The sequence below is a fragment of the Pristis pectinata genome, chromosome 19 (assembly GCF_009764475.1).
Source record: "Pristis pectinata isolate sPriPec2 chromosome 19, sPriPec2.1.pri, whole genome shotgun sequence".
Taxonomy (NCBI): Eukaryota; Metazoa; Chordata; class Chondrichthyes; order Rhinopristiformes; family Pristidae; genus Pristis; species Pristis pectinata.
Window position 1 is genome coordinate 6,903,937 of NC_067423.1, and position 21,110 is coordinate 6,925,046.

The 21,110-nt window shown below is 37.7% G+C and overlaps 1 protein-coding gene across 1 annotated transcript in view; it reads left to right on the forward strand.

Moving 5' to 3' along the window:
* taf3 (TAF3 RNA polymerase II, TATA box binding protein (TBP)-associated facto) overlaps window positions 1–21,110 on the forward strand; it is a 157,521-nt gene that overhangs the window by 82,560 nt on the left and 53,851 nt on the right. The gene's annotated exons all lie outside the window — the stretch shown is intronic.

Here is a 21,110-nt window from a genome sequence, read left to right on the forward strand (position 1 = left end):
GAAAAAAGATGTATAGGTTGGAGGAGCTGGGTGGTTCTTCTTGGAAAAGTGGTTGAGAGGAGATCTGATAGAAATATTTAAAATCATGAAGGACATGAGCAGAGAACATGAAGGAAATGGGAACAATGATTAAGAACCAGAGGACATAGAATTGAGGCGATTGATAAAAGATCCAAAAGGTGACATGAGTAAAGGCTACACAGCAAATGGTTCAAGTCTGGAATAAATTATTAGAGGTGGCAGTGGAGCCATTCAAAGGAGAGTTTGATATTTATGTGAAAGGCAAGAATTAGCAGGGCAGAGTAATAAGGCCAGCTGTATTGCTGTTACCCTGACCCAGTATCAACTCAATAGGACGAATACCCTCCTTAATGATTATGTGATACATGTGATATGATGTAATATAGCACGGAAGGAGAGCATTCAGCCTGTTAAACTCATACCTGCACTAGGTAGAAGCAACACATATAGTTCAACTACTCCTGCCCAAAGTGTAAAATAACTTTGGTACATGCTCTGTTGTAAGTTTTAAAATCAATGGGTTTTATAGCCAGTTTCATTGTTTTGATCATAAAATTTCAGGATAATTTAAATCAAATCAGTTAAGAGAGTATACCGGTTGCCATCTCCAAATCAATTAAACAGAAGAAAGCTTGTATCAAGGTGTGTGGTTTTGACGTGAATAAATTGATTGTATTTTTATTAAAACAGAATTTACATTAAAAGGGAATCTCAAGATTTCCACACATATGTTAAGAGTTGCATCCGTGATTCAGTTATTCCATTATAAGCAGTGACTTGGTCTAGAAAATATTGTAGGTTCTAATCATAATAGGGACTATAATGACTGAGTAATTCAAATTTTATATTTTGTACAAGGAATTTTTTACCATAACTCTTTCTGATTTTCTGTGAAAATATTTTTACATTAAAGGAACTATATCAAACACTTAAATCCACTTCTAGAGAATTTCAGTAATGCAGTCTACCAGGAAGGGTTAATTGCAAAAAAATTTATTTTTGCATTCCAAAAAGAAAAAAATGTCCAAGCTCTAATTGTTAGTAGGAAATTGTAGCATACATTAAATGTTTCACCTGAGTGAGAGTCAAATTCCTTGCTGCAAAAACGGATCATGTACTGTACTATGTCATCACTTGTTCAACTATAAAAAGCAATTTGTCATTCCTCACCCTATGTTTATTGTTTACTTTTCTCAGCTTGGCGCCAAGCATTGCAAAAGCTAGGAGTTAAAAACATTTTGTTTTGGGGACGAGCACAGCCTGTGGTTTTGCCGTCGCTCCGATCAAAAGGAATCTTTTGTATAAACAATATGTAGTTGGTTGTGCTTCCTTGCTGAGGCATATGCATTACAAGCCAACCACAGCAAGATGTGGGCTTGGATGTCCCTTTTGGGTTTCGGTCTGTTGCAGCACTTTTTTCTGCTGTACATACCATAGTCTTACATTGGTGCCACTGTGACCTGGGGTAAGTATGCATGTGGTTCTATAATCATTTGCAGTGGTCCAAATCATTTAGCCTTCTCTCCTGTGATGTCATGCCGATCAAATGATTTAGCTGTACATTTTAAGTGCAGCTACTGAGCAAGCCTTCAAAGAGTCACCTTAATGATCGCCCTTTACACAATTGAAAAATATTAACCCTTTAAAGACCATGGGAGGATTTTTGAATAAAGTGCATTAAATCATATTTATTTCTACTTTCCAGTGATAAAATTATTTCTGTGCTTGTAGCTACTTTGAAATTATTCCACCATTACATACCGCCAGTAAAATTTTTCTTGCATGCTGGGTTAAAATACAGCTTTTTAAAACTTTTTCCACTAGTAATAATACTTACCAGAAACTATCTCTATTTGATGCACAAGATCCTATTTCAATGGTAGTTCAATTTATTTCCAGTTATCTTCCATTCACAGTTTTGAAGTCAATGTTGTTCATTTGTGACTTGCAGTCAAAACCTGTACCACTTGGTTTGCCTGTTTATGAGGCAAAGGAAATAGTTTCTTCTCTAGCCCAACCCCCCCCCCCCCATTTTGATTCTTGCTGTAATTCATTCTTGCCTTTGTGAAAATTGGAAATAATTGATATAATTAATAAAGCTGTACAATAATTGTGTGCCGAGAGTTGTCAGTAATAAGTGAAAGCACTAAAACAAATTCTCATTTCACTTTATCAGTTATTGTACTTGGCGACGACTGTGAACTAATGAAGCATAGATGCATTCCCTAAAAAAAATCTTACCAGAAAAATATAATTACAGATCACTTTATAGACACTCATGAACAGTCCTGATCAAATCCAGTTTTGGGTTGTAAATACTTAACATATTTAAGGAAACTGCGAGTAGTACTGTTTCAATTTACTCTTTTTCAGTTGAATTCCTAATTGTTTTTGTTCTGAGACAATTCCATGACCCTTGATTGTTTTACTTCTCTCGAAAGATGACATGAATTTGAGCTCTTGAATGTGGGTTTTCTTTCAACAATTGTCACGGTTTCCCAGAGTCGAGCTACAACCCTCATAGTTCATGAAGTTACATCTTGGGTGGTGCGGCCCAGGATTAACTATCACCCAATTTTACATTAACTGAGTTTACATATGATGTTAGTACATAGTGGAGGGGGGAAACAGGGCTGAGGAGAGTGGATAGGGGAGGGCTGAGCAAGATTGAATGTGTCTGTGTGTGGGTGGTTAAATAGGTGCTGTGTGCACATGGACTTGTGTGTCATATGCCTTTACAGCAGAGCCAAGTTACCTCCTTGTCATTAGAAGCAAAACCTCATTCTGCCAAGTCTATGTGATGGTTGGTGTGCCACAGCCATTGCACGTTAAAAGAATTTGTGCACAGTCATTATCCACGCCCAGAGCTGGAAGGAAAGCAAATCTTCCTCTACCCCAAGGGACTGCCAAAGAAAATTCAGAAGTACCAGGTTATTCCGTTCTGGACATCCATGCTTTAATCACTAGCCTTTGTGGAAGATATGTGGATGCAAGGTTACAAAAGTATCATAACACATGGGCAGAAATTTAAATACAAACATCAGGACTGCAAATCCGAGCCTATTCTTCAGCAGATACGTTTTTCAAAATGCTGCCAATTGAATCCAAAGCCAGTAATCCTTAAATATATAGACAAATTTTATAGAACATTACAGCACAGTACAGGCCCTTTGGCCCACAATGTTGTGCCAACATTTTTTCCTGCTCTAAGATCTATCTAACCCTTCCCTCCCACATAGCCCTCCATTTCTCTATCATTCACCAAAATATAGTGCTTCTGTCACTGCAGACAATATGAACAAACTATTCTGATAACGTTTTAAATTGAAAGATATCATTCAGCAGAAATCATAGGTCTGTACATCGGTACAGCCATTTCAAATGCTCTTTCTTTCTAACCATAGTGAAACACTAGATGGCATTGCTGAAGAGCATTTTCAAAGATGATATCTGGCAGCTTCTGCAAGAATGGTCAAAGTTGTAATGACCTGACCATATTACTTGTGAGAGAAATGCCCAACAACTTAATTATATCAAGGGCTTTCAATTAACTCTTTAATTAAAACAGTTGCGTCACCCTGACCTATCATCCAGTTTCTCATTGAAGCATAAGACTGTGGCAGGGTAGAAGCTATAGGGATGTTTCCCCTGGTGGGAAATTCTTGAGCGTGGGGATGAAATCTCAGGATAAGGCATCATCCACTTAAGACTGGGATAAGAAAGAATTTTGCCGTTGTAGAACCAAGGCTGAGGTAGACTATAAGGGAATCAAGATTTACAGAACTAGGACAAGAAAGTGGAGTTGACACCGAAGATCAGATCAACCACAATCTTGTTGAATGGCAGAGCAGGCTCAAGGGGCCATATGGACTACTCCTATTTCTTATGTTCTTATGTAAACTCTTCAAAGGCCAGCATGCATTCTTTCAAGCAATATTAGGTGCTAAGAAAATACACACTTGCCTAATAGGGAAATTAAGCTATTAGGAAAATAGATGCTTTTGTTGCATTGACTGTGTGAATCTTCTTGCTAAATTTTCTTAATGCTGAAAGTTGCATTAGTACCTGGCAAAAGAAATCAAAAATCAGATTAAATCTTTATTGTAGTATAGGTACTTACTGTAAATCAAATAACTGGCTTTAAGTTGACTATGCGCAGGGGAGATCTGTGTGCCTACTCAACTGTTTATTGTTTAATTGAAAGCATGTGCAGTTTGCAAAGTGATTCCTCTCTGGAGAATTCAACAGCTTAGTCTTTAACTGAGAGTCACAAAGTTTTCAGGTGACTCTTCTTCTCAATGGGGTTCAACAATTCACTTAAATTATTCTCATTCTCCCCAGCCGAGAGGATTCCAATCTAACCTAACTAAGAGCTAGATAGAAGTTATTTTAAAAACTAGAATCATGTGGGTCCAATTCTACCATGAACAGTGTACACTGCTATGGCTACATTGAATGGTAGGCCATCAGCCTGAATGATGTTGAATGTTTTCTTTTCAGTGAATTTGATCTATCTGTTTTGAAGCATGAGATGGCAACTACCATCTGACTGTTCAGATGTGCGGTACCAAAAACACAACTAGAAAAGAGCCTTGGCAATTTGTTTTTTCTTTTAAATGCAAGCTGATTATGTGATTATTAAATACAGTAAGAATTGCTTAATATGAAAACAAACTATCCTGCACAATACCATATCACGACCATCTCTTTCATGTTTGAAGTCTAACATGCCAAAGCTTCTATGTTTATTCCAAATGTTTGTATTTTCTTGCTTATGGTAAATGTCATGTTCACCCATGTCACTGCTGCTTCATGTGATGATTCAAAATGTACCTATACAGCAGACATTGGCAATGTAATTTATGCTTGCCTGTACCTTGTTAATACATTGCAAGAGATTAATTAAATTCCAAAATTAAATTTTACCTATACCCTAGTCAGTTCAGATTTTATTGATAACTGCATTTCCCATTCCCACTCATGCTTGCCATTTTTTCACCAATATTTAATAGACAGACTTCTTATCTAATATTTAATATTCAATATTCAATTTCAATATTCAATATTAATATTCAATATTTAATACTTCACGATTTAGGAACAGCTTCTTTCCCCTCTGCCTTCAGATTTCTGAATGGTCCATGAACACTACCTAGTTATTCCTTTTTATTTTGTACTATTTATTTATTTTTGTAATTTATAGATTGTTATGTCTTTGCACTGTACTGCAGACAACAAATTTCATGTCATATATCAGTGATTACAAATCTGATTCTGATTTTGAAAATTATTTTCCAAACAGCTTCAGAAATTGTGAACTAACTTTGATTCAGTGGGATGTACTTCAAGAAATTCAGAACCAGACATAAAAATTACTATAAGTTACAAAAGTAAATAAATAGTGCCAAAGAGGAATAACGAGGCATTGTTCATGGGTTCATGGACCGTTCAGAAATCTGATGGCGGAGGGGAAAAAGCTGTTCCTGAAATGTTGAGTGTGGGTCTTCAGGCTCCTGTACCTCCTCCCCGATGGCAGTAACGTGAAGAGGGCACGTCCCAGGTGGTTAGGGTCCTTAATGATGGATACCGCCTTCTTGAGGCACCACCTCTTGAAGAGGTCCTCGATGGTGGGGAGGGTTGTGCCCGTGATGGAGCTGGCTGTGTCTACGACCCTCTGCAGCCTCATGCGATCCTGTGCAATGGAGCCTCCATGCCAGGCTGTGATGCAACCAGTCAGAATGCTCTCCACCGTACATCTGTAGAAATTTGCAAGAGTCTTTGATGACAGACCAAATCTCCTCAAACTACAAAATTGCAGAAACCCATTAGACTTCTTGTCTGTTACCCGGAGAGATCCTCAACTGGCCTGATCAGGAGATAATTTTATATATGCATGGATTCATAAATGCATAGATATTTGTAAATAGAAAGCTGGGCATTCTTGCTGTCTATGTTTAAACTGAGATACATGATTTAATAATATATGACGTGGAGTTTGATTAAATCCTCCACATTTTCTCCCTGAATCTATCCCATTCCCCAACCCAGGAAACTTTGTAAGTCAAGGTTTGACAGTGCACTGAATTTACTCTTCATTAAATTCAGAACTGTTGGGAGACAGCTGAGCATAGATGCAGAGTGAAAAGCTCTCTGTACCAATGTTAAACCTGCATTGTAAAGGCTCTTTCAGTTGCCAAATATTGTGAAATTCCAACTGATTGGAATTTGGCTGAGGTAATGCAGTGTGTAATGAAGTATGTGGATGTGACATCTTCAATTACTACATAGCTGAGGCTACTTTTTAGTAATAGAAAGTATGTTGAATTATTGCCTGAATTTGATTTTATTTTTCTGTAACTTTTTCAGGGGGATCTTTAGCTTTACCATAAGAATAGGGAGTGTACCTTTCCTTAAAAAAATTACTTGTGGATAATTCCTGGTGGTTTAAGTTGAAGCTGTTTACTTGTTGACATGATTTATGCAAAATTAGATACATGATTTCATTGAGAATTATGATTATCAATCAGTTTCAGTGAGGTTATCTTGAACAATTTGAAATTTCAGTAATCTTGATTGCCATGATAACCTTTTCCTGTCTCCATTGATTTGAAGACACGAATTTTTGTCTTCACAACTAACCATCAGATGCTGCTGCTTCAAATTCAAATTTCTGTAATTTATGATGTACAGGAAACTGGTGAAGGGAGTGAGATTTTATAGTTCTAGTGCGGGATCAGTAGAAAAATTGTGCGTCTTTAGCCTAGACTTATCGTGTAGAAGGTCATCTAATCATTCTCTTTAAAGCTCAGTTTGTAACAGTAAATAACATCCTGTGTCACTTATCTGTAAACAAAATCATTTCACCTTTCTTCTGAACTTGTCATAGAGCCTGCAATTACCTTGTCTACATTAGCACAAGAGGGCTGCATTTACAATAATTCTACCCAGAGGGCTTTCAAATCTGGTAGGACTTTTGTACAAGGACCCTGTGTAGATAGCAAGCCTTTGCTCAGAACAATGGTACCTAACTAATCCTTAGCCTATGTGTTGGGATGGCAAAGATATCCCTTGCATCTGTTGAAATAAGAGAGAGTGACAGAAATGGATAAGACACCTTTTTAAAATATGTTTATTCTTATGATTTTTGTGTGGGTAATTAGTATCCAACTGAATACATACCTTACAGCCTACTATTGATGCTTCCAAGCCAATTTTTGATGTACATCATTTGATCTATCCAATGAATAATGTAAATTCACAAACCCCTCCATAATTGTCCTTGACACTCCAAGTATATTTCCCAGCTCTCAGATATGAAGTTACAATATTCTGTATTTTCACTGTACTGGCGCTTTAACTCGGGAGCAAAGTTTTCCCCATTTAGGAAATACTTTCCAGAAGTCCCACACCAAACGTGACTACCTCAGTCCTCTCTCCAATTTTAAAAGCCTAATCATAACCTGACTTTTAATGATTCTTCAATTGTTCATGTGCTGACAAAGAGGTTGTATTACTAGACTAGTAATCCAGAACCCTGGACTAACAATCCCCATGTTTAAGTCCCAACATGATAAACTGCATAATTTAACTTGTTAAAATTCAGGATGTCAATAAAAAAAAGTCATTATGACACGGAATCACCGGATTGTTGCAAAACCCTATCTGGTTCACAAATGTCCTTTAAGTGAAGAAATCTGCCATCCTCCTCCTGTGTCACCTATATGTGACTTCAGACCTAATGTGGTTGACTCTTAAATGTCCCCTGAAACAGCTAAGCAAACTAGCGCCAATATGGAACATGCAGTTATTGCTGGCTTGGTCAACAATGCCTGTATCTTGAAAAATGAATATTATCAGTTATATACTCACACAAATTCAGTCATTCTCACGTGATTGATTTTATGTAGAAGGAACATTTGACTTGCATTGAAAATTCATCATAATGGAAACTATACTTTTAATGAAGGGTCATCAACTTTGCATTTTCCTCTCCACAGATATTGCCCAACCTGAATATTTCCAACATTTTCTGCCTTTACTTCAGCTCAAAAGTTCTTCGTTGACCCAAATTAGTGAAAAGTATTTTTTCCCCACAGTCCATGTTTTCTTTTTCCCCTCTGTAAATCCACAACAAACCAATCACTGAGCTGAGCTAATACTAAAAGGCTTCAGCAGTACCTACACTAAAATTGGAACAGGACAGAGAAGACCCATGTACAAGGATGACATATTTTCTGAAATAAAGACATCTGTGGAGAGAAATCTGCAAGGTTGATGACCTTTCATTAAAGGTATAGTTTCCGTTATGGTAAATCTTCAGTGTAAGTCATGTTGCTAAAATATGTGAGAGGAGTAAAAGTTATCTGTTCCAAACTCTTCACTGTGATAGTTTCAAAGATCTGACATCTGCCATTATTAGGACAACTGCCTAATCAAACGTCACCTGAGCAGTCTGCACGCTTGCATCAGACTTGAGGGAATTCAGATTTTCCAGTAGTTTTGGACATTTCCAATGGTCAAGAAGATTTGAACTATCTGTAGACACATCATATAACTGCATGGTATTGCAGTTTCCAACTCTTTGCTTGCCCACATGCTGTTTTGATGTGCTAGGAGAAATGAAACAATGATAGAAAGGTGAGACAGTAAAAAATGAAATGGTTAGCTACATCACACATTACAGTGATATTGAGTGTGAATAACGAAAGGATATTGGTGGTGAATTGAACAAGGGGAGTTTTGTTGTTCTTGAAAAGCTTCAAACGCGCACGCTTCTTTCTCCCTGTATCTGCGTTATATTGAAATTAGCACTCATTGCAACATATTTCCTGAATCTCAAAATGGAGAACTCCTTTGACTCTGTCTTTTCATCTATCTGCAGTCCTCAAACTCTTAAAACTATAATCAGCATTATCTAATTATCATTTGTTGAGTTGCTTAACTTTTTAGTTACTTTCAACCATAGCAGTGTTCTGCACAGCGGTCTGTGGCTTAAATATCCAAGGAGAAATGCTTTTGTTTGTAGTTGCCCCAAGTATTCTGTTTTATTCAGTGATATAAACAATCCTGTCACAGATAAGTGCTGTGTTTTATCTTAATATTAAGTAAAGATGCTGCAAACTCTACATTCTGAAATCTTAAGGAATGGGACTTGGAACTTAGTATAGTTTGCATTTTTGAGAAGATTATTGTTCTTTTTAATGTAGCTAAATATCCCAAGGTGCTTCATATAAAGGGAGGGAGAAAATAGACAGATGAGTGTTACCAAAAAAGTGTTTTTATAACTTGCATGTTAAACCCAGAGTTGCAAAGTCTTCGCCTATTATTATGATTAAAGTAAATAGTTGATTCAGGAAGTTATAAACCCCTCTGTACTATAAACAGCCATGTTTACATTCCACTCCCCCTTTCTTGGAGCTTACATTAAGGGGTGATTTGATTGAAGTTTGAAAGATATTAAGGGAGGCTCTTTGGGGAGTCCAGGACCAGGATCTAAAAATTGGAACCAAGCCTTTAAGGAGTGAAGTTGTGAATATCTCTGCACCCAGAGGATGGCATAAATTTGGAACTCTGTCCCACAGACACCAGGGCATTGTTGATTTTAAATCTGAGGTTGTTTGGTAGATTTTGATAACTAATGGTTTTAAAGATGGAACAAAGATGGGTAAAATGGAAAATGGTGTCATGACAACAACCTTTCCCTCAACATCAGAAAAACAAAAGAGATGGTCATTGACTTCAGTAAGGGGGGCAGTACACATGCTCCTGTCTACATCACGGTGCTGAGTTTGAGAGCTTCAAGTTCCTAGGAGTGAACTTCACCAATAGCCTGTCCTGGTCCAACCACATAGATGCCACAGCCAAGAAAGCTCACCAGCGCCCCTGCTTCCTCAGAAATCTAAAGAAATTTGACATTTCCCTGTAGACCTTTACCAATTTTTCAGGCTTTTGTATCTTCTACCCAGTGGGAGTGGGGAGAAGAGAGAATGTCCGGGGTGAATGGGGTCTTTGATTATGTTGGCTGCTTCACCAAGGCAGCGAGAAGTATAGACAGAGTCCATGGAGGGGAGGCTCGTTCCGTGATGTGCTGAGTTGTGTCCACAACTCTCTGCAGTTTGGTGTAAGGATTGTAATGGTGCCAAATGCTGCAGTGTTGGTGTTACAGATGTCCAGTAAGGCTCTGTACTGTTTAGTGATCAAAGAACCACAGAGACTGTCTAACCCGAAACTTGAAAAAAGACTTTAGAATGATAAAGTATGTGGATTCAAGAAATCAATGAAAGACATTATTTGGTAAACTTGGGAACACACTTAAATCCCTCCTGTTGTCCTCAGAACCACTGAAAAGGAGTTGTTTTGTTTTAATAATTATTGTCTGCTGGATTAAAAATTTCAAATTTTACTGTTTTTGCCTGGGGCTTTAACATTATTCTGGAAGAAGCTTTGAAGCTTTGAAGCTTGAACATTGGGAACATTAAGAGACTTAAGGTTTTCAAGGGAGTAAAACAAGCAAGCAAAAGAAAAAGCAAGTTTAGGATCAGTTTGTAAAGCTTAAACCTCAAACCACAAAACTGCTTTTATTTTTACCTTAAAAGGTAGGCAGTAAAGATTTATTTCCATCATAAAGCGTGTGAGAGAAGAACAAAGGGTCATGAAATAAGAATTTCACTAAATTTGCCAACAATGGTGTTTGTTGCCCTAACTGTACAAAGGTCTGTCACTCAATAAAAGTTAAAAAGAGTTTAAAAGAATAATCTAAGAACAATTTAAAATGGACAATGAAAAGGAAGAAAATAGATTACATGGAAAAGACCTTGTGAAAGTCAAAATGAAAGCAGTGCAAAGAGAGGAAGAGAGAAATAGATAATAAGTTAAGCAGAATTAAATGAAGGGACCAAATAATGGGGGAAAAACATTTTGGATAGAATCTTTTCTATTTTTGGTTTACCAAATTGTAATATTATCAATTATGCTAGTTGCCTCGAGGCAAAACAATACAGGCAGTAATTTTTAAAAGTGCACTGATAATACATACCTGCACTTCATATAGGTTGCAAGAAGTTCTACTTTTGTTGAGTGTACAACATATTTGTGATTTTAAAAAAATGACTCGTACTTCAAAGAAATATTTACAGTAGATTTGAGACAATTGCATACATTTTCATTTGAGTAATTTAACTCTCTTGTATGCTGTTTGAATAAAATGTAAGAGGGGAGGTGCAGAGAATGGAGAAGGCTGCCATGTGTTCTCTGAAAATATTGCTAATCACTCAGTGACCCTTTAGCATGTAGCTAAATAATTACCTGTTATTAGTGTTAATGGCATTGGAAGAGTTAATCCTTTTTTGTCATTGTCTGCTAGTTAATCCTTCTATAATACATTTTCCCCTCTCTGGCATCTGTGAGTTTCCTGCTCTGCACATCCCTGTGTGATTGCAAACTAGAAAAAAAAAGTGATTGTGGGAAGTGAGGGAATCACTGGAGGCCAATGAGGAAAGTAGGCCTTATCTCAAGCAATTAATCAAGAAACTCATATTGTGTGACAATTATTCAAAGCCAGTTCAAAAATAGCTCAGAGCTGGAGGTGCAGAGATTATTTTTCCAGAATTTTGTCAAGGTCATTATAAGCATTGAGCAAGTCTGTAGCACTGTAGAAAATACATGGTTGACAGGAGATGGTGAGGCATGTTTAAGAATGTCTTATGCAGTTTACAGTAATGGAACATACTGCAACATAACCTAATGGACATGTCAGGTAATTTATAAATTAACGCCACATAAACCCTAAAGCAATTCTGGAACATGCCCATTAAAAAATAATAGAGCTGAGGGAAATGTTTGTTGAAAGTGTAATAACCCTTTTCAGAGCAGAAATCTTACACAATGGATTCAAGTTGAAATACAAATCCTTGAAGGGAGTGCAAGTCTCTGCATGCTTTCCGAACCTAACTGATCAATTTTAGAATGGATGCAGATGTAACCTTTATGTTCAGGACCAGCAAATGTTTCTGTTGGTTTTCCCAAAGCACTACATGCAGGAGTGCCTGGTGTTCTTTGTGTGTGATCCTGCCTGTGAATGTTGCTTTCTCTTCATCCCTTCCCCCATTATATATAAAAAAATCCCTTGCATCAAGTAGAAACTGCTTATTTCATCTGAAGCATGCATATTGTCAATGTAGCCCCATTACTTTAAGCCCAGTTTCCAGTTGAAAGTATATTACTATGATTTATGTTATTGTAATATACTTTCAACTAGAAAGCCTGAACACTGGTAATGCAGTTAAATTGCCAACAAAAGTATAAAATTTAGGCTGTTATGGATAAACCAATAAAATTAGCAGCTTAATTATTAGCATCTAAAAATCATAGAACTTCAATGGGATTTCATGATCAAAAATTACAAATATGGCGTCAGAAAGGATGTGGCCACATGGCATTTCTATACATTTCTATCAGGGAGATATCGCAAAATATCGAATTTTTCCAACTTCTTTTTGCCTCTTCCATGAGATTATATGACTACTATATGAGACCGGCAGGCTTTGAGTCATTATGCAACCAACATTTAAAAACAAATTTGCAAGTCATCGTCACATTGCTGGTTTGTGTGATCTGCCTGTGCACACTGTAACATCCATGTTTCCTGAATTATAACAGTGTCTACACTTTATTAAACTTAGTAGAGTGTAAGACACTTTGGAGTAACCTGAGGTCTTAAAAGATGGTATGTAAATACAAGTCTTTCTTGGTTGTGTCATGGCTACTTTGGGAAGAGAGGAACCAGCTGGTTCTTTCTTGTCCATTTCTCATGCATCAGGCATTCTCTGGTGAATGAGATGTCAATCTAAACTAAAAAGATGCATTTGAAGCATTCAAGATTCAAGTCATAGAGTTATACAGCATGGAAACAGGTCCTTCAGCCCAACACGTCCTTGCAAATCAAGTCGCTTACCTAAGCTAGTCCCATGCCTCTCTGCATTTGCCCACACCTCTCTAAGTCTTACCTATCCATGTACCTGTCCAGATGTCATTTAAACATTGTATTTGTACCCACCTCCACCACTTCCTCTGGCAACTCATTCCACATACCCACTATCCTTCACTTTAGTTTAGCACTCACCTGCTGAAGTATTATCCATAACCTTTTAAATATTTTGCAACATATTAACAGTAAAGAAATGAAGGCATTTCTTAATGAGACCTTGTGCCTGTGTTTCTGCCAATGATGATATAGTGTGAACTTGCATCATACAATCATGGTATCTCTTTTTCTGATTATTTATTAGATGAAGCAATTTGGTCTGTTCCTACTTAGAACAAAAATCATTGACATGTTACTTGAAACTTCAATATCATTAAATGAAGTTTTCCCACATGGAATGTTAGCTGGCAAAGTTCCCCACTGCCATTGCCTACTTGTAATATTACCCCTTATGTGCTACATTGTTACACAAATAGAGAACTGCTTTTGCGAGATTGTAAATTGAAGAAACATATACTCTGATAGATGTACATAACCTATACAAGTTTCCAGTCCAGGATACCTGTGTTCCAGTAATATTCTGTATGAGACCTGTGGATACAGTCAGTTTCAGTTCTAAATTGCAGCTTAAACGTGTGCATGCAATGGAAGAGATGGAAAGTTGTTTGAGAGTCTGGCGCAGTATCATTTTGGTGGCATGTAGCCTTGGGACATGGTGGTATTGGGTAAAGTTGTTTTGCTAAGTTCTAAACAAAGCCATCCTCTCTTGAATCAAATTCCATGTCCCACAGGAAGTGTACACATCATTAAGCCAACCAGTACTGATTGCCTTATGAGGAGAGCACAAGCAAGGTGACAACGTTTCTTCAGATAGCAGAATACCCATTTCCCCATCTATCAAGTAGGAATCCAGTGCTGCATCATTCTTACATGCTCAGTTATTCGATTCTGTCCTTTGGGATCCCCTTCTTTTGCATTTTACCTGCCTGACTTTTAAAATTTGTTCTTATCATATGCTGATACTAACAAGAAAAGCACTAATGGTCTAGCTGTAATTGCTCTTGAAGTTGGTGGTGAGACCACTGTAGTCCGTTAGTAAGAGTACTCACATTGTACATTTCCAATGGAGTTCCGTGCTTTTAAATCATGCACCTGTCTACATCAACGATGCTGAGGTCGAGAGAGTTGAGAGCTTCAAGTTCCTAGGAGTGAACATCTCCAGTAGCCTGTCCTGGTCCAACCACGTAGATGCCATGGCCAAGAAAGCTCACCAGCACCTCTACTTCCTCAGGAGCCTAAAGAAATTTGGCATGTCCCCTTTGACACTCACCAACTTTTATCGATGCACCATAGAAAGCATCCTATCTGGATGCATCATGGCTTGGTATGGCAACTGCTCTGCCCAGGACTGCAAGAAACTGCAGAGAGTTGTGGACAGCCCAGCACATCACTGAAACCAGCCTACCCTCCATGGACCCTCTATACCTCTCGCTGTCTTGGTGAAGCAGCCAGCATAATCAAAGACCCCACCCACCCGGGTCATTCTCTCTCCTCTCCTCTCCCATCAGGCAGAAGATACAGGAGCCTGAGGGCACGTACCACCAGGCTTAAGGACAGCTTCTACCCCAATGTGATAAGACTACTGAATAGTTCCCTTATAGGATGAGCTGGACTATGACTTCATGATCTACCTTGTTGTGACCTTGCACCTTATTGCACTGCACTTTCTCTGTAGCTGTGACACCTTACTCTGTTCTGTTATTGTTTTTACCTGTACTACATCAATGCACTCTGTACTAACTCAATGTATCTGCACTGTGTAATGAATTGATCTCTATGAACGGTATGCAAGACAAGTTTTTCACTGTACCTCTGTACAATTGACAATAATAAACCAATACCAATACATCTAAGAAATGCCGTGTTGGGGTGATGTGTGACATGGGGTGGGAAGGTCCCATCCACCCACTGCTTTTATCACCCTTGAAGGTAGAAGTTACTGGTCTGATGGACGCTGTTGAGAAATCCTTGGCAAGTTATTGCAGTACAACAGTATACCACAGCAACCATCAGCTGATAGTGGAGGGCGTGAAGATGAATGTGGTGGATGGGCTGCCAATCGAATGGACTGCTTTATGTGGTATAGTAATGTGCTACTTGTATGTTGCTGTATTGCACCCATCCATCATGTTCCTAATTAAAAATTTAAGGAAACTAAGTTCAACTGTTAGAACAACTCAGTTTTCTTTTACTTCATTTGCACGCTTGCCTTTAAACAACCTATTAAGAAGACCTGAAGAGCCAGCTATCTTGCACTAATTATGGTCTTGAATTCAGAATAGCCAAACTAAATCTTTGCCAGTAGTGAACAATTTCAATAGTCCTGCTTTCTCACATTACTATCAGTATAATCCTATATGATTACATTAGCCCATTACTAGGAGAGTGTAGTAATCTCAATGAGGTATTAAAAGTCTGCCGATACAGGTGAATATTAACCATCTCCTGTCTTTTTGAAGAAGAACAGTGAGTTTTCACAAATTCCTGACCAATGTTTTCCTTTAAGCAACCACCATGAAAAACTGATTAAAATGGTTACTCATCTTCTTCTCTGTGTCATCTCACTGCATGTAAAATGGCTGGTGCTTTTGCTCTTCAAGTAAACCATTGTGAAATAGCTTAAGACCTCCTTGGAGAAATGATAAATATGAGTCCCACCTTCTTTCCATTGTCTCCCATGAGAAAAAAATTAAATGTGAGGCTGCTGTACATCCAGACAATAAATATTGTAAGAATTATACCATGTTATTTCTACCATAATCCACTATTTCTACATAAATGATGCCATTTTCAATTATATAGAGTGAACAGTGGATCATTACACACACATTTCTGGAAATTAGGTACGAAGCAATTTTTTTACATCCTTAAATCTCAGTGTTACTAAGTCTAAAAAGCTATTTGATCACTTCATCAAAAGGCCTTATAAAATAAACAAAAATGTTTAAGTTTGGTTACATTCCCAGTTGATTATGAAACTTTGTTTTAAAAAGTGCTGCTCGATAAATCAAGTTTCACCCACAAGATAATCATTTTCTGATTGCTCTTTTAACATGGAGATTTGTAAATTACACATTTGTTCTGATTCTTGAGCTTCTGCTTATCGAAAAACTGGGAGAATGGCAAATTTGATTTAATTTACAGCAAATATTTTAATTCCTTAATCTGTTGCTTCCTTAAAACTTTTAAAAAAAGCTATCAGATTAAAAATAAATTGAAATAAAAGTAAAACTTCAACTGTGTTTGAAGTTGGAGTATTGTGTTCAGTTCTGGTCGCCTCATTATAGGAAGGATGTGGAAGCTTTAGAGAGGGTGCAGAGGAGATTTATCAGGATGCTGCCCGGATTGGAGAGCATGTCTTATGAGGATAGGTTGAGTGAGCTAGGGCTTTTCTTTTTGGAGAGAAGAAGGATGAGAGGTGACTTGATGGAGGTGTACAAGATGATAAGAGGCATAGATCAAGTGGACAGTCAGAGACTTTTTCCTGGGGTGACAATGGCTAACACGAGGGGACATCATTTTAAGGTGATTGGAGGAAGATATAAGGGGGATGTCAGAGGTAAGTTTTTTGCACAGAGTGGTGGGTGCCTGGAACGCACTTCTGGCAGAGGTTGTGGGGGCAGATACATTAGTGACATTTAAGAGACTTAGATAGACACATGAATGATAGAGAAATGGAGGGCTATGTGGGAGGGAAGGATTAGATAGATCTTAGAGCAGGGTAAAATGTCAGCACAACATTGTGGGCCGAAGGGCTTGTAGTGTTCTATGTGTTGTTCAATGTTTTCAAAAGCGTTTGATATAAATAACACAATAATACTAAAACTGAAACCTGACTGCTTGTAGCTACTTGTGGAGCAACTCCGCCTGCAGAGCATTTTTAGTTTTGTAAATGTTTTGTGCACAGTTGGTTTTAGCAAAGCAAGATAGTACATTAGTAAAGAATATCAGCAGAATATTTTAGTTTATAAAGTCATAGTCATCATCCGTTACATAATTAAAAGTTGAGTGTTATAATAACATAGTGCAGATGTACAAATTTACAGTAACCCTTTATATTTATTATGTCACAAAGAATCACAAATGAATTATTTTCGTGCCTATTTATTGTCATAACATTTGCTTGTGCCTATTTTTTAAAATCAATTATAGTTATTTTTTTCGACCAGGTAGTGTGAAATGACATTTGCCATTATAGTTATTAAAAGTAACTGACGTCATATAGTTACCATCTGTTGTAACAGATGGGTAACTTAATCCCTGACCTTGCCTTTTTGATAAAATCCAACTCATTTCTGTATTAGTGTAGAGTTTACAATGTTGTGGCTCTTTCTGAATGGTTTTTACTCGAGTAGTTCCAGAGATGGGGGATTTTAGCTACAAGGTTAGGCTGGAGAAGCTGTTGCTGTTCCCTTAGCAGCAAAAGGTTGAGATGAGATTTGATAGAAGTGTACAAGGACCTGCTGGGTTTTGATAGGTAAATAGAGAGAAGCTGTTCCCATTTGCAGATGGCTCAAGGACATGATGACATAGATTGAAAATGATGGGGGAAAAAACACAGGGGGCATGTGAGGAAAAACTATTTATAGAGCGGTTATGATCTGGAACACTGTGGAAACTGAAGCTTTCTATAGGAAATTAAGTGGCCATGAGGGAGAATAAAATGCAGGCCTATAGGGAATGATCAAGGGAATAGGTCCGAATAGATTGCTGTATTGGGAACGAACAGGGATACAATGGGCCAAATGGCCTCTCATATATTGTACAGTTCTTTGACTCTACAAGTAGTCCGTCATGCAAAATACGTGCAAGCAAGTTTAATTGAGCACAGAATTAAATTTGCTGTTTCAATTAAAGTATCTCTATTGAGATTAAAATTAAAGAAGGTGACATATGACTCTGTTCTGCCTTTTTTTTTAAACAGACCATTTTTAAGGTTTTTTTTAATACCCCTCACCCCTTTGGCTGTTTTTTTTGGTACAGGAACAGGTGAGTGACACAAAAGATAGACACAGAAGGTTTGCAAGATGCCACAGGCCAACTCATTAAACAACTTTATTTGTTTTATGAAATATTGTCTTCCCCTTTCTCTTTTAGAGATGATCTACCTCCATCCTGTGTTTAATCGTTCGTAGAACTGATGCAGACCAGTAAAGCTTTAAGTTTATGTTAACTGGTGACTGAATAATAGCCTATGACGAACAAAGGTGATTTAAAATATCTGAAGGAGGTAAAAGATGTAAGAGAAACTGCTGTTATCATAGCTTCATATCATAAGCAACTGCTGGGCACCAATTGAGCAGCATGTGCATGTCAGTCAAGCAACCTTTCAGATCTGTTGTCATTGGTGGTAACTATAGAAACCCTCCAACTATGCCCCTATCTTATTCAAGCAGGAGTTATATGATCCAGTAGTATTAACATATAGATTAGGCCATTCATAATACTGTAAATTGTTTCACCTTTCTGTGCGTACACGGTCTAGGGGCTGCTTTACTCTGCATTATAGAATTGTGCATTTGGATGTCACAGTGATTTTTTTACTTTTTAAAAAAAATGAAATAACTGCTCAGCTAGTAAAGCAGAATCATATTAATTCATTTTATTCCTCTTCTAAACATTACTTGGCCCTTTGTGATCTACTACAATCATAATAATCATGCTTACAATTGTAATAATAGTAGGAGGGGAAAACAGCAGTATGAATATTATGTGTTTTATATATTCTCCTCAGTATCTGTATTAATGCTTGCTATGGCACTGATAACTATGCGTCATGGCTTGCTACCTTGCTGTTTACTAAGAATTGTGAAGTTGAACTGCATTTCTTTGCAAATTGTACCTTAAGGGCAGTCCTAGTGGACTTTTAGTCCTGAATAATAATTTACTGATTTACTTTGAACTGGCCAAATTTAGTGTCCAAAAGCGATTTTGCTCTTTGTAGTATTTATTATATATAATTACTCTGTAAAATGTTTTTAATGGCCTCACTTTGCTAGGTCAAGTGCAGATCTACTTCATGGCCATTGTATCCTACTCGCTTACCCAGCATCTTTTTGTCAAGGATTTAGTTATTCGTGACATTTTCACAACAGCTCTTACTTTGTTGGTCCCACTCAGTTTTGTTATTTTGGGATTGCAGCTGATGTCGTTGCTTGCTGTTATTGAGCAGTTCCAGTTTGCCAAATTATTAATACTGAAATATTCTTCAGTTTTGGTATCCTGATAATGAGGTCAACCTGTTTGATTATAAATACCGTGGATTCATTCATACCTCCATTGCTAATCTTTTGTTGATCCTTACCTTCAGAGTTTGATCATTCATGGATTGTTCAAGCTATTCAATTAAATTACACAATTTTTTAAGGAGTGCTAAGTTAATTTTATTGTGTTCCCAAAAAGGCTAATCCATGTTATACATTGCTTAGTTAATAATTATTAACAGCTTATTTTCCTGGCATATATACATAACAGATGCTATGCTGACAGTAGCAGGCTTTAATTCCATCTGGGTGGGCTGACATTTGTAGGCCACTTCTGTTGTGATCTGTCTTCATCAGAACCCCTCAGCCTTATAAATCTCTGAAAAATTTGCATTGGATGTTGTCCTACCTAAGAGAAACAGTTTTGTTTCATAAAAATCAGAGTTGTTAATTTTGGAGAAGAGTCATATAAGCAAAATACTTCATGCAGTGCCAGAAATGTCACTAAACAATTCAGCTTGAGTTTATTTGCACTTTTTGTGTGAGGAATTGGAGTAAAATATGTGCAAAGACATTAAGAAGGAGAAATACATACTAGGCTATCAGAATAGTTTTTAAGAAAGGTTATGAAATGGCAGGGAGGTACAGGGTGTTCAAGTTTATAATTCCAGCCAGCATTAGTGGGATTAAGGAGAGAGAATTGTGCAAGAGATTTGGGTGTGAATAGAGCTCGCAGATTGTGACACAAGAGACTGCAGATGCTGGAATCTGGAGCATCAATCTGCTGGTCGAGCGGCATCTGTGGGGGGCTCATCCAGTCCTGATGCAGGGTTTCGACCTGAAACGTTGACAATTCCTTTCCCCCTACAGATTCTGCTCAACCCATTGGGTTCCTCCAGCAGATTGTTGACATAGGTTATGAGTTGTCCAATTCAGCGAAAGGCAGCGATTAGATAAGAAGATGGAATTCATGATAAAGTTACATAGTTTATAAGGGGAAAAACTAGCCTTTGTCTCCCCAGTTTTTAACAGAAGGAAATTGCAATTTATCGAAGACTGAAGCAGTGGTGAATTGATGATAACATGAGGGGCAGGTTTTGTGTATTATAGTCCTCAATGTGCATCATGTAATTGCATCAGTTCAGTACATTTCTAATGAACTGATGGATCTCTTCTGATTCTGCTCACTGTCTTAGGGAATAGGCTGTTTTACATTGTGAATCAGCAAGCTGGGAACAGAATTCTTCCCAGACATAAGTTGCTCCACCTGTTTTCTTTTCTCCCCCACTTCTGTTCCTCCTCAAGCAATTCTTAACCCCATCTATTTGTGAGTGGTGACAGACAGTTCACTATCTAACTGGAGCAGGAGACTCCCAAGAACATCCCCATCCTCCCTGAAGGCACAACCCAGCATGTGAGAGCTAAAGAATGGGCTGAAACATTTGCTGCAGTGTTTGACCAGAAGTGATGATGTAGATGACGTATCTCGGCTTCTTCCAGAGATCTCCACCATCACAGACGCTAGTGTTCAGCCAATTCAGTTCACTCCACATGTTGTCAAGAAATAGCTGAGAGCACTGATACGGAAAGGCTTGGGGACCAGACATCATCCCAGCTGTAGTACTGGAGGCCTGTACTCCAGAACAAACTGCGTCTCCAGTCCAGATACAACCCTGACAATGCGGAAAATCGGTATATTCTGTTCATAAAAAGCAGGACAAATCCAATCTGACTAATTGTTACCCAATTAATCTACCCTCAATAATCATCAAAGTGATGGAAGCTGTAGTTGACAGTGGTATCAAAGGGCATCCACTCACCAATAACCTACTGACCCATGCTCA